Source organism: Doryrhamphus excisus, linkage group LG8 (genome assembly GCF_037039965.1).
Source record: "Doryrhamphus excisus strain RoL-2023G ecotype Guam linkage group LG8, RoL_Dexc_Guam_v1.1, whole genome shotgun sequence".
In the NCBI taxonomy this organism is placed as follows: Eukaryota; Metazoa; Chordata; class Actinopteri; order Syngnathiformes; family Syngnathidae; genus Doryrhamphus; species Doryrhamphus excisus.
The window spans coordinates 17,583,076-17,596,362 of NC_136364.1; the positions used below are offsets into that span (position 1 = coordinate 17,583,076).

A 13,287-nucleotide genomic window follows, 5' to 3' on the forward strand; every position below is an offset into this window, starting at 1 on the left:
TAAAGAAAGAACACCCTCCCCAGCTGAAATAGCATGGTGCAGTGTTAATTTGACAATTTTAGAATATATTTTTGTGTTAGTCATTCATTCATTCATTTTCTACCGCTTATCCTCACGAGGGACGCGGGGGTGCTGGAGCCTATCCTAGCTGTCTTCGGGCAAGAGTCGGGGGTACACCCTGGACTGGTCGCCAGCCAATCACAGGGCACATATCGACAAACAACCCGTGTTGGTCATAATTTACCTAAATTGGTTTAGTTTTAGTCAACTATATTTCACATTTTAGTCAACTAAAATATGAAATGGAAAGGATAAGTCATCTTTCAAGGCTACCTGTAAATATTTCAATATTAATTTTTTTAACAAAAAGTACCCCTGCTTAATAATTTCACACTAGCCTATATATTATTATATGTTTTTTTATTATATGAACAATATGACGCAGTACTACTGTATGATGTAACTCTACAACTCTAGATATCACAGTAGGCGTCCATAATGCACTGCTGCTCTTTCTCAGCAATAAAAACAGCACTGAACATAACAGATTATTGTGCAATTTGTCGCTTTTCTTTGCTAAGATGACTTGCTTGCAGATGCTCCTTCAAGTTTCAAGTTTCTCGCTGGGATTTATCACTCCTTGTGGTTTACACATTGTCTTGTTCTCCATAACGTCAAACATGAAGTGTGTCCATATGTCTTCTCTTTTCTCTCTCCTAAGCATAGATATATTACAGTGTGGAACTTGTTGCGGTATTATGTTCACAGTGGAAACTCCAACAGCTCTGAACTATTAAGTGCACCAGAATATAAAATGTACCCACTAAGAGAAACATGTGTATGGTCTTTAAGCTGACGGTATCCAGGTCATAACAAGGGCTATTTAGCACACATAAAGTTTTGTTTACCTTTTAATTAAATACATGTTTTTTTGTTTTTTGCCGTAACAGTGCATGCAATACGAATAGTTGAATAGTAGTACCCTAGCAGAAAAGTCATTCATTGCTGTCCTCGTCCTCCTCCTGGGAATGAAAACCACAAAAGTTGTCTTTTTCAGTGTCAAAACAGACCAGTCCACAATTACCTCACCACACAGCCCACCAGTCTCTCTCCCTCTTTTGTTGTTGCTCCCAGCACCACCATCGGGCCAAGGCAAATCCGCCGCCAAGCTCGTGCTGCCCTCCCCAGCAACCCACCTGCGACCTCTGGAGAACCGCCTCCATGAGGGAGTACGCACAAAGCGCAAAATGACTGCTTCAAAGCACATAAGTGTCATACAAACAGACTATGTCAACAAATTGGCCGCATCACTGTATAAAGTGTTGGAAAAAAGTAGTGTCTTACACACTAAATTACAGTAGTTCTGATTGGCTCGCGACTGTAACTCATAACTAGCTCTCTCACGCATATGCGTGATCCCTCATTTATTCCGGTTAATTGGTTCCAAGCCCGACTGTGACAAGTGAATTTCCGTGTAGTAGGATTCCTTATTCATAATGAATATTATATATATTTATATATCCCTAGATAACCACATGGAAAACCTGTTTACGAACTTCTAAATCCAGTTTTTAACATTATTACGGCCTTCTAGACATGAACTACTACCCATATAGTCACCTTGACACACGTGCAATATAGAAACATAACAGAAAAAAAGGCATACTAATTTACTAATAATACCATGGAAGGGATGACTGTATATAGACAACTGCTGGTAAACTTGTTGTCCCTTCAAAGTCAGCAAGTAAACTATTCTTGAATTCAACAATTTGTCAGGGATGACTCAAAATACTTGAAGTACAGTAAGTACTGTTGTAGTGCATCCCATTTGAAACGAATGGGTTTCAAAGCAGATGTCCTTTGAAGTCTGTATTTACCCACCTCGGACGGCACGCTTCTTTAGAGTCAGTCCTCTGAAGTCAAAGCATGCCACAATTGGAAGTCAAGAAGCATGGATGCAGTGCTCAATAAGAGTATTTAAAAATAGCACTTAGTCTTCAAGTAATAGCATTTCAAACCCTATTGTAGTAATATTATGTGAAAAAAAATATTGGCAGTAGCTACTATATTGAATAATTTGCACATCTTAAATAAGTTGTGCATGCAAGTTGAACATGCATGTTTTTTGTTTTAGGACAATAATAAAAATATGCGATGCTTCTTTCATACCTATACTATACTAACGATGACTGTTGCTCAACTTACCGTCTATTTCTTCAGTCACACTTGCCTTTCTAACTTCCCTCAAAGCCTCAAAGTCTTTCTTCCTAAAAAGAGATAAAATATTTCTTTCAAGTCACAATCTTCCTTCCAGGTATATGCACTCTGACCTTGATGAGATGTATGACTCACTTCCTCAGTGGCAACATTAGAAACAACAAAGTATTCAATCAGACGCCCTGTCGCACGCTGCAGAAACTCAAACCTCAGATAAAAACATGAAATGACCAGGCTTACATCAACATAACTTTTCCATATCACATCAAAATATTGGAAAAAACATATTTGCTGTTTTTGGATAGTATTAAATCAAAGCAAAAAGACCGCCTGCTGTAAACAATTGCAGGTCCTTGCAAAGCCCTAGTGCCCATGTTGACAGCGGCTATTTGAAAACGTATAAATCTATTTAGCTTTCTGTGAATTCTGGTATTCCGCTGAGATGAGCTTCATTGCTGAGTGTTTTTGCCTATTTTCCCTTTGTGCCGTCTCACTTCTCTGTCGCAAGACCGTATAGTTCAGTATAATACAAACGTGTTATTGCTGTTGAGATATACCAGGCCTTTTCCCAAGGTAGAGTCATGTGGCAATGATGAGGAAAACTTCACTGACACCAGCTCATTTAAAAAAAACAGCACTTTATTACAGCCAGCAAGGACTGCATCCTTGTGAGAAGGCCAAGTCTTCTCCTGAGTTATAGCCCAACACCAAGTTTTATAGTCATGCTCTGGAAGTCCACTCAGTTACGTCAATCCTTTGTCCCAAAGGTTGGTCCCTTCATGTCAATGTATAGACATGTGATCGTATGTCTTGGGAACTAACTGACGCCAGGTGCGTCCGACCATGGCACCCGTAAATCTACCAACCCTGTCCACCATTACTTCATCAAACACTCAGCTTCTTTTGGAGTTCAATTCCCCTGGGTTAATTTATGTGTGTGATAATCTAATATCGTTTCAGAATGATGGACCCATCCATCCGCTATGCCGCTTATCCTCACGAGTGTCACAGGGGTATGCTGGAGCTTATCCCAGCTGACTTTGGGCAAGAGGCAGGGCACACCCTGGACTGGTCGCTAGCCAATCACAGGGCACATATCGACAAACAACCATTCACACTCACATTCATACCTATGAACAATTTAGAGTCGCCAATTAACCTAACATGTTTTTGGAAGGAGAACATGCAAACTCCACATGACCAATAGCAACCAACCAACCAACCAACAAGCAAGACAGGGTAAGTACAATTACCAATTACAATCACCAATTAACCTAGCATGTTTTTGGAATGTGGGAGGAAACTGGAGAACCTGGAGAAAACCCACGCATGCACGGACAAGAAACACATGCAAACTTTTGAGTGGACTTTGACAATGAAGTGGAGACTGAGTCAAGGTAATGTAGCAGGGTAAGTGAATTTAAGTCCTGATGGTCTTACATTTGACTATATATGGGTACCACTTTCAAAAATATTAAATATGTGTATTTTTGCACCATGTTAATAACAAAAAGCATTTTGGATGAAAACATCCCCATGTCCAAATACCCTTCTCTGGAAAAATTGACTTGTTCAGGGTGCATTCCTACTAAATCACATACTACATTCAGGTATGGAGTCCTTTCATAAATAGGCAAATGTCCTGGAACTTGTGGATTTCACAAGTATTTGTGCCGGGTGTGTCTGTGTGTGGGGAATGACTGAGTTTGTATCTCTGTGTGTTCTGGCTGGTCAACCATCCAGCAGTTGTTTTGTGTAATTCCTATTGTTGCTGAAATGTCACCACTGTTATTATGGAAGATTTATGTGCTGCACCCTGGAATGGAGTCAGAATGCCAGCTTTTCTGTGTGTTTGTGTGTGTGTGTGGGTGATTACATAATTACACAAGAGTTCGAATGCCAGAATGTATCCTTATTTAGGAGCTACTATCTGGCACAGCCATTATTGTTCCGATAATAATTGATTAATGACACCATACTGTGCATGGTCAGTTTATTATGTATTGGACTAATTGTATTCAAAAATAACCCAAAGTGTATGTAGAGTAAGTGAATGAGAACCCGAGACACCACATACAGTTGACTCTCAACTCAAATGTAGTTTTTTTGTCTTCCAAAAAGTCTTAATTCATATTTTACATCCACATTGCCTTCTGGCTCTGTATTTGCCATAATTTGTAGAAGCATCTGATTCATTTGTATTTACTTATTTACAGTAATTGTGTGTGTAGGTCCCATCTGCAGTCCACTGAAGGATGGCACAAAAAGCAAACAGAAGAAGTGAAGAAGAGACAAAAGGGCATCAAAAAGAATCAAGGCATACAAGATAAAAGAGAAATAAAAGAGAGAAACTGAAAAAGTGGACCTGATAGGAAGATGATAAGAGGGGAATGGAAAGAAATAAAATGTGACACAAGAGCAGCCAGTGGAAAGAAGGAAACAATGATTTCTTTTTGTGATGCAGTTGTTAACTGTATTGTTTCCTTTTTAAATGGATTAAATGTTCCCTGTGGTGTGTGATCTACCTCCGTAGTTTAAACCTTGGGGAGAATAAATGGCAATTATTGTCTGTGTGGAGTTTGCATATTCTCCCAGTGCATGCGTGGGTTTTTTCTGGGTAAAACAAAAAAAACATGCATGTTGGGATTATTTGTAGACTCCAAATTGTCCCTAGGTATAAATATGAGTGTGAATGGTTGTTTGTCTATATGTGCCCTGTGATAGGCTGGCTACCAGTCCAGGGTTTACCCTGCCTCTTGCCCGAAGACAGCTGGGATAGGCTCCAGCATGCCGGCGGCCCAAGTGAAGATAAGCGGTATAGAAAATGGATGGATGCATGATCTGTTGTGAAGTTGGTGATTCATGCAAACATGCAATGTTGGTACACAGGGGAATCAGTTATCAGCCTTATTATTATTACTAATATTAATTAATTAATTATTTGCATGGCTTATTTCAACCCAAACAAACTGGATGGTGTTGTTTTAACACAATGCTAGTATCCACAGCTCACATTTTGAATTAAAACATCTACAGAAAGTGGTTGTTCTCTGCATTTTGTATTTCAGATTGCATTTTTTTGCTCAGTTTTTCACATTATTAATTGAAATTTATTAGAAATATTAGGAGTATTAGGAACAAGAATTAATTTAAGGATATTTTGTTGGTCGCACAGACCTCACAGCTAGGGGACCCGGGTTCAATTCCACCCTCCGCCATTGCTGTGTGGAGTTTGCATGTTTTCCCCGTGCATTCATGGGTTTTCCTCCCACATTCCAAAAACATGGTGACTCCAAATTGTCCATAGGTATGAATGTGAGTGTGAATGGTTGTCTATATCTGCCTTGTGATTGGCTGGCAGCCTGAAGACAGCTGGGATAAGGCTCCAGCACCCCTGCGACCCTCGTGAGGATAAGTGTTAGAAAATGAATGAATGAATATTCTGTTGGTGTTCTGCACTCGGCTAAAACTTGTCAGGAAAGCAAATGTATGCACCGACAAAACAATGTCTGGGGTATATATTTGTTTTCAATGAAAGGAACACACACACAAAAAACACACCAAAGTAACAAAATGTCTTTTATGTTTGATCTGTTTTTTTCCAAGTTGATGTCGTGAATACTTGGTGGGCTACTTGAAGATGGGATTTTTTTTTTTTGAGAGTAATGTTTGTACTTTTGCAACCATTTGTTTGATGATAAGGCAGTCAGGAGAAGGATGCCCATGCCAGAAGGGAGGTCAAGGCAACAGCTCATTTCGCTTTGTCGACACTTCCATTCATCAGACCCGACTGCATGCATCACACCAGCTCAAGGTAGAGCGTGGTGTGTACATGTGTGTTTGCTTTTGTGGGTTTCTGTATTGGATGTAACATTGGACAATGACAGAGGGACACATGCATAATTCTGTAGAAAGTTGTGTACTGGTTCACAAAATGGATATGAAACTGGCATGTCATCAATTCCGACTAGACCTACTGATATTCCGACTGAGTGAGGGCTTCACCTGAATTAAAGATGAGTTCATTACTTTGTGAATAAGTACTTCATCTATGTCAATGACTTATATAATTTCCATTGTAAACGTAGAATCCATATGACACAAAAAATCGACACACAACACATACACAGTGGGTGTACTGTAAAGGCTATTAAATCCTTGACTTGCAAGAGATATCTTTCACACGTTCCAATAATTGAACCCACATTTTTAGATGGCATATCAGGAGACAGATCAGATAGCTTGTAACAGATCTGTGTGTGTGTGTGAGTGTGTCTAGTTGAACATATTTATTTAACATCATACTGTGTACGCCGCATCAAGGCAGCCTGGCCTGAACCTGTGACAACAACACAGTTGGTTGAGCACATAAAGCTGCCGAGCTGTCAGTTTGATGTCTGAATTACAGCGCAAGCACATCTGCACTAGTGAACCTGCAGTTAATCTCAACATCTGCACATGCAGTCCCTACACAGTTGACTGGGTAGGAAGACATAAGGCTTATAGAATTCCCGGTACTGATGTGATATATTCTGGAAAACTCCAAAACTGTTGGGAATTTTGCATTTAATAGAATGTAGGTGTTTTTATTATTTACACTTATGTTAATCAAAACAAATGCTTAAAGTACTAATGTTATAATGGATGACAGTAGATTTATCAATGATATCAGTAATAGTGTTACCTGAAGTGTACAGTCCTTATGTTATGTCTGTTGTGGGCTTTTGGGTCTATTGAGAGCTCTTCTACACAAGAGACTCTTTTCAAAAGTGACTGCGCTCTTCTGCCCATTAAGGCTGTTTCAGTTTTAAAATCCATCATTTATGATGCTATATATACACACACACACACACACACACACACACACAAAACAGCTATTTTGCTCACAGTGATGATTTATGTCAGCCTAGTGACAGTATGGGGCACTTAGTTGGCTTATTTTGTCATACACAGAGCAAAGGCATCAAACAACTGAGATCATTGCAGATGGTGTTAAGTGCTAGTATAAATTCCATGTAGATAATTCCTACAGTGGCGGGTGGTGCATTTGGTATTGAGGCCTTCAGTGAGCTGACCAGATTTTTTTTTTGCTGGACACTGTGACAGGCAGTATCAAAAAAGAAAACAATAATTATCGTAAATATGTGCCATAGCAGGGTTTCAAACCTATGGTGCCTATGTGGCATGACAGTCATTTAGGCTTTTGCAGCTAGCGGCACAAACAGTTTTCGCAGGAACCATGAAATCCAAATAAATTAAGCTTAATAGGTGCAGATTCTGGAAGAACTATAAAGCTCTGTGTGGTGGTTATTGTGTGCAGCTGCACTATAGGAGTCCACAACTCAATACAAAGGGCTGAAAAATGAGCCTAATAGGTCCCCTTTAATTATTTTCCAAAAAACCCCAGTTAGGGTACAATGTTTGAACTGTGATTTAATGATGGAGGACTGCATACACACACACGTGTCACAAAGGCAGCTTTTCAATGTTTTTTTTTTTAATTAGATTTGTCATGGTAGGCAGAGGTAGAAATAGCTAATTATTAATATTTTTATTCTTAGCTTTGTTTTGACTGGCAAATGGCCATGTAGAATTTGTATCTGAATAGCTAAAAGGAATTGTTTACAACAGGGGTTCGAAAGTCTTTTCACATACCCCACCTTGGGAACCTCGGACCCACACTAAAAACACATGAGAACATCAACATGCATGCTTAAGATTCCTTTTTGCTCACGTGTTTCATTGTGAGTCACTTGTGTGGAGGACAAACATTATTGGGGCAAAATTACCATGGTAATGGACTCAGCTGAGCCAAAGGGCAAACACAAGTATTAATTAGCCTGACAGGATCTCTGATACTCCACCACATAGTACTGTACAATGTAGTCATATACGCTTTCTCTGCATCTGACTACCACAAATGTGCAATTGAGCGCTAACACACACACACTTTGAAATAGTGACACGTGTATGTTTACACACTTTCAACGACTGATTGTTCTTCCTTTATCTGATGTTATTTAATTCCTCTGGAATTGTCTTCAGATGCTCTGATGTGGACCACCAGATAGAGGTACTTCATCGGCCTTCGACAATTGTGGCTGGAATGGAAAGTTACTACAAAAGAGAGGAAAAGAAAGCTAACCTGAAGACAGAATGAAACTAATATGATAAAACAAGGAGAGCTGCAATCCACTCAGTGGATCTACAGGATACATAGAGACACATTCCTTGGTGTGTCTCCCTGGAATAAATATTTACAAACTAAACACTTAACATTCTCAACTCCATCAACACTGTAAAGCTGTGTGCTTATAAAGACTCACTTCTCCCTTTTGTCAAGATGACTTATAAATTGTTGTGAGCCTCTCGTAAATCCTCAAAAACATCGCTTGCAAGCAAGTGGTTTTTGTTTGTTTGTTCCCTGGTAGCTATGTAGCTTAGGGGAAATTGGGTTCCAAACAAAGCCATTCATCAAAAATATCTATTTCAAATCTGAGGAATAGTTATTTTTCATCTTTTAACATATCCCTTGTGTGCAATATGCCAAACTCGTGACAATAGAGCTCAAGTAGCATCCAGGTCTGAAGCACCCATGTGAAAAGCACCACAGACTAACCAGGACACGTTAGACCCAAAGTCGTATAGTAGGACCATGGATTTTAATTTCATTCATTCATTCATTTTCTACCGCTTTTTCCTCATGAGGGTCGCGGGGGTGCTGGAGCCTATCCCAGCTGACTGCAGGCAAGAGGCGGGGTACACCCTGGACTGGTCGCCAGCCAATCACAGGGCACATATAGTAGACAAACAACCATTCACACTCACATTCATACCTATGGCCAATTTGGAGTCACCAATTAACCTAGCATGTGTTTGGAATGTGGGAGGAAACCGGAGTACCCGGAGAAAACCCACGCATGCACGGGGAGAACATGCAAACTCCACACAGAGATGGCCGAGGGTGGAATTGAACCCTGGTCTCCTAGCTGTGAGGTCTACGCACTAACCACTCGAACGCCGTGCCGCCCTGGATTTTAATTTGATTCAATAAATTAAGGCAATGGCAGTATTATACATTAGGTTTAAAGTTAATATTCAGTTAAAAATTGCTATCTGTCATATTTAGGTACTGCAATGGGGGCACTAGAATTCTAATGTATGACTGTATATTCCACATTATTCCTGCTCAGCCATGACTGCTAATTGTCAATAGTTTCTCTCAGACTGCGTGGATGTGCTTGTGCACGAGCCGTTAGTGAGTGTCACCCGTTCACACCATTCCCCTTTTTCGGGTAATGACAAACCTCATTCACAACTCATGATTGTGAAGAATATAGACATTTTTTGTACAATCTGTTCTCTGAAACCACAATTGGGATCATATGGTATGGAGGTTTTGGGTGCCAAATTGGTTTAAATTGAATTCTTATTAAAATAAAATTATATCAAATGTTTGTTTATATGGCTTCATGTATGTGCCCAACACGGAACAGATTGCAACATAAAAGTAATTACAAATTACGAAAAGAAAGACCCATCTCAATTAGACAAAATTGTTTTGGAACGTAACCGATACGTGCAGGAAAAATGTGCAATAACTTTGAGGTTTGAATCGCTATTGTGCAAGACGTCAAACAATTTTCCAAGACGTCACCTTGGCAAGGGTCGGAGGATTAACTGTGCATATGTCTTGCTTTTTCTTTGTTTCTTTTTTGTTTTTTTGTATAGGCTCCAGCATACCCACGACCCTAGCGAAGATAAGCAACATAGAAAATGGATGGACGGATGGATGTCCAAAGTTTAACAATTTCCCATAGTCCTTAAATACACCTTATTATGAAAGAGAACACTTTCACTGTAGTCAGTATATTTAAAGTTACCAAAAGCACTGTCCTTATTTCACAAGACTTTTCCTCCAAGATGTTCCTTTTAAGATTCTTTATTTCCTTTTCTTCTCTACTATGTCAAGTGCCTTTTATTTGTCTTTTCCTCCTTTAACTCAGAACACAATGACATTGCCAAGTTCTCAGTGGAGGCACTATGAAGAAGTTACAGCGCTCTGTGGGGGCACTATGTAAGTTCATACAAGTACAACAAAGTGTACAAAGAGAATTTAGTGATTTTATTATGCTAGAACTTTCATTACGCGGAAAATAAGATGCTTTGACAAATATGCTTCTTTTGTTTGTCTTGTTGCACTGATTAGTAATCACAGTGGTACAAAAACGGTAGGGTGGCATATCATATTAGTTGGATGCTAGTCATTTGGGGGCTGCTGATCAAAACCTGATGTTGCTTATTATTAATGTATGTCATATATGTTTAATGAGCACATAACGTAAGACAAATTGTCTGCCATTTCATCAAATATGGTGCCTCTAGTAGTTAATACTTTACACCAGGGGATGGCGGACATGTGTCACCTTCATCGAACCAAAAGTTTAACTTTTGAGGTTAGCGTTGAAGTAAAAAAAAAAAAAGGTAATACCACAAGATTCATGAACATTCATTCATTCATTTTCTACAGCTTATCCTCACGAGGGTCGCGGGGGTGCTGGAGCCTATCCCAGCTGTCTTCAAGCTGGTTGTCAGCCAATCACAGGGCACATATAGACAAACAACCATTCACACTCACATTCATACCTATGGACAATTTGTAGTCGCAAATTAACCTAGCATGTTTTTGGAATGTAGGAGGAAACCGGAGTACCCGGAGAACATGCAAACTCCACATAAAGATGGCCAAGGGTGGAATTGAACGCGCGTCTCTTAGCTATGAGGTCTGCGCGCTAACCACACGACCGCCGTGCTACCAAGATTCAACATACCTAACTGTAATACAAGTAATACAAGTGTTGCATGCAATATTGTACAGGGTGACACAAAAAAAACAGAGCTCATAAAAAGTTGAATAATTTCCGCAATATTCAAGTAATTCTGTTATTTGTTTCAGATTCATTAAGAAGACGGATTGATCTAAGAGTCTACCACGTGTGAGCTTCGAGATGCCTTGGACTACAGAGCAAAAGACATTTGCAGTTGAGACATATTTTCGGCTGAAGTCTTTCCGGGAAACGCAATTGCGATTCAAAGACCATTTCAATTGTCGTGAATTTCCTGTCAGCTCAGTGATCTGCGGATGGGTTAAAAAGTTCAGAACCCATGGGACTGTGAATAACCTGAATGCAAAAGACAAAAACAGACAATCACACTCTGGGCGACCAAAATCATCACGGACACAAGACAATGTTGCTGCAGTCAGAGACTCTGTTGTCCACAGCCCAAGCAAGTCTGTGCGTCGGCGAAGTCAAGAACTTGGCATCAACCGGGAGTCTGTAAGAAGAATTTTGATCTCAGATCTCCATCTGTATCCCTACAGGATTCAAATCAAGCACAAGCTCACAGCTGACGACATGAGGAAGCGAGTAACCATGTGCCAGTGGTTTTCAGACAAGATTGACGATGAACCGGACTTTCTCGACAACATGTGGTTTTCAGACGAGGCCCACTTTCTGCTGTCTGGGCACGTTAACTCTAAGAATAACATCTTCTGGGGCAGCACACCCCCTGACCACTGCCTGCAAAGGCCCTTGCACTCTGTCAAGTGTACTGCCTGGGTGGCCATTTCATCTCATGGCGTTATCGGGCCATTCTGGTTTGAGGACGATGACGAGCGGTCCTTGACTGTGAACACGGAGCGCTACATCCAGGTCCTGCGCAAGTTCTGGGTAGCACTTGGCCGACGTAGAGGCATTGACAGAGCCCTCCAGTGGTTTCAACAGGACGGAGCCACCCCTCACACCTCCAATGAATCCCTGGAGTGGCTGCAGCAGCGCTTCGATGACCGACTCATCAGCCGCAGGTGCAACCCGGAGTGGTCACCGCACTCACCAGACCTGAACCCCCCAGACTTCTACCTGTGGGGTTACCTCAAGGACAGGGTGTATGAGCACAACCCCCAGACCATCCCTGACCTCAAAGCAGCCATCACAGCAGCCATCAGAGCCATCCCGAGAGAGGAGTGCAGGAGGGTCATTGAGAATTGAGACTTTGCAGATGTTGGCTACATAGGTTGTACATAATTCCATAGAATTTTTGTTTCAAACTGAATAAAATTTCAGGAGTTATAAGACTTTTAGTGAGCTCTGTTTTTTTTGTGTCACCCTGTACGATAACAGACGGCGTATAAACATTTCAGAAAAAATGTTAAACATTTTAAAATTAATCCGAAACTTCGAATTTGGCATTGCTTTTTATATGGATTTGTTCTGTACTGTATTCATTAATGGTACAACGGCATTTCTAATCTGGAGCAGTAGCATTAACGTGTGTGTGTGTGTGTGTGTGTTGACACAGCTGTCGAATTGCAGGAGGAGGGATACGTGTCACATTCAAAACAAACTACATGCATAATTATCATCTTATGTTTACCCTGTTGACTGCTGTGTGTGTGTTTGTCATTACGTGCTTGAGTCCGGTCTGCCACTTTTGCACTTCAAAGCAAACAGTGAGCTTTGGATTTTTTATAACTGATACAAATACTGCATGATCAAGAGAAGTAAATGACATTATAATGACCATAGGAATGCTTAAAAAAACACATCATTAGTAGAAGTAGAAGTGGATGTGTGGAAAAAAAAAACTACACTGATTACTGACCGTGACCGGTAGAAACATAATAGCAATATCATAGTGATTACCGAGCAGTCCACATGATTACTGCCCTCTTGGGGGCGGGAGGTCTGATGGTGATGGCGTGATTATGACTTCAGGGGCTCTTTGTGTCCCCTTGTAGTCATGCAGGAACTGCTTGTAACATTTATTATTGCTGCCTCTGACTCAGACTACCTCTAGAGGGTGATTAAACTAAGGTTTGTCAAAGGAGGACAGCTCATTGAAGAACATTGTTCTCCATTGTTATCCTTACTTTAGACTTTGTGATGTTTATGTCTCCAGAGGTACATGATGGGGTGTTTTATTAAGAGTAAGGTCATTGAGAAGTCATTTCCTGCAGAAGGTTTGGCATGTTTTTGTACAATCCATTATAATTTTAGTTTAGCCCTG

At 40.4% G+C, this 13,287-nt stretch overlaps 1 long non-coding RNA gene across 2 annotated transcripts in view; it reads right to left on the reverse strand.

Moving 5' to 3' along the window:
• Positions 1-546: 546 nt before the first annotated feature.
• LOC131135074 (uncharacterized) overlaps positions 547-13,287 on the reverse strand; it is a 28,495-nt gene continuing 15,754 nt past the window's right edge. For both annotated transcript variants that reach the window (XR_013627921.1, XR_013627922.1), the window contains 3 exons: positions 2,209-2,270; positions 983-1,022; positions 547-716 (listed from right to left, as the gene is read on the reverse strand). This is a non-coding gene — a long non-coding RNA (uncharacterized LOC131135074). The remainder of the gene's footprint in view (positions 717-982; positions 1,023-2,208; positions 2,271-13,287) is intronic.